This window comes from Carcharodon carcharias, chromosome 11 (genome assembly GCF_017639515.1).
Source record: "Carcharodon carcharias isolate sCarCar2 chromosome 11, sCarCar2.pri, whole genome shotgun sequence".
In the NCBI taxonomy this organism is placed as follows: domain Eukaryota; kingdom Metazoa; phylum Chordata; class Chondrichthyes; order Lamniformes; family Lamnidae; genus Carcharodon; species Carcharodon carcharias.
The window spans coordinates 3,816,086-3,816,936 of NC_054477.1; the positions used below are offsets into that span (position 1 = coordinate 3,816,086).

General features: G+C 49.5%; 1 protein-coding gene across 2 annotated transcripts in view; it reads right to left on the reverse strand.

The window, feature by feature from the left end:
* Positions 1 to 513: 513 nt before the first annotated feature.
* Positions 514 to 851, reverse strand: part of LOC121284224 (FH2 domain-containing protein 1-like) — a 98,134-nt gene continuing 97,796 nt past the window's right edge. For both annotated transcript variants that reach the window (XM_041199517.1, XM_041199518.1), the window contains one exon: positions 514 to 851. This exon is cut by the window's right edge and continues 1,729 nt beyond it. The gene's annotated coding sequence lies outside the window, so the exon portion shown is untranslated.

Sequence of the window (851 nt, forward strand, 5' to 3'; positions counted from 1 at the left end):
CAAACCTCCCTCCAAATCCCTATCCAGATCCCTCTGCAAATCCCTCTCCAAACCTCCCTCCAAATCCCTCTGGAAATCCCTCTGGAAATCCCCTTCCAAGTCCCCCTCCAAATCCCCCAACAAATCCCACCTCCGAATTCCCCTCCAAATCCCTTTCCAAATCCCCGTCCAACCACCCGCCTCCAAATCCCTATCCAAATCCCTCTGGAAATCTCCCTCCAAATCCCCCTCCAAATCCCTTTCCAAATACCCCTCCAAATCCCTATCCAGATCCCTCTGCAAATCCCCCTCCAAATTCCCCTCGAAATCCCTCTCCAAATCCCTTTTCAAATCTCCCTCCAAATCGCTCTGGAAATTCCCCTCCAAATTCCTATCCAAATCTCCAACCACTCTCCCTCCAAATCCCCCCCTCCAAATCCCCCCCCCTCCAAATCCCCCCTCCAAATCCCCCCCCCTCCAAATCCCCCCCTCCAAATCCCCCCCTCCAAATCCCCCCCCCTCCAAATCCCTCTGGAAATCCACAATTCTCTCTTCAATCCCTCTGCGAACTGGTTCATTACTCAGTCCCACAGTTGGGGGCAGGTGGGGTGAGTGAGTTACCCACTAACCAGGAAGCACAGCCTGAGGACCCATTCCAAAGCTCGGGAATACCAGGACCAGTCATCTGCTTGGAACAACCTCTTAAATCGGTGATTCTGTGGCACCTCCTTTTGACATTTTAAAAGATGATATATATTATAAAATTCACTCCATATCACAGAATTGTCAAAATAAATTAAAAACTTTGACTTTCCCCCAAGAGGGGAATGGTTATTGGATGAATTATTGTTTCGTTATTAACTGGCTTCCCC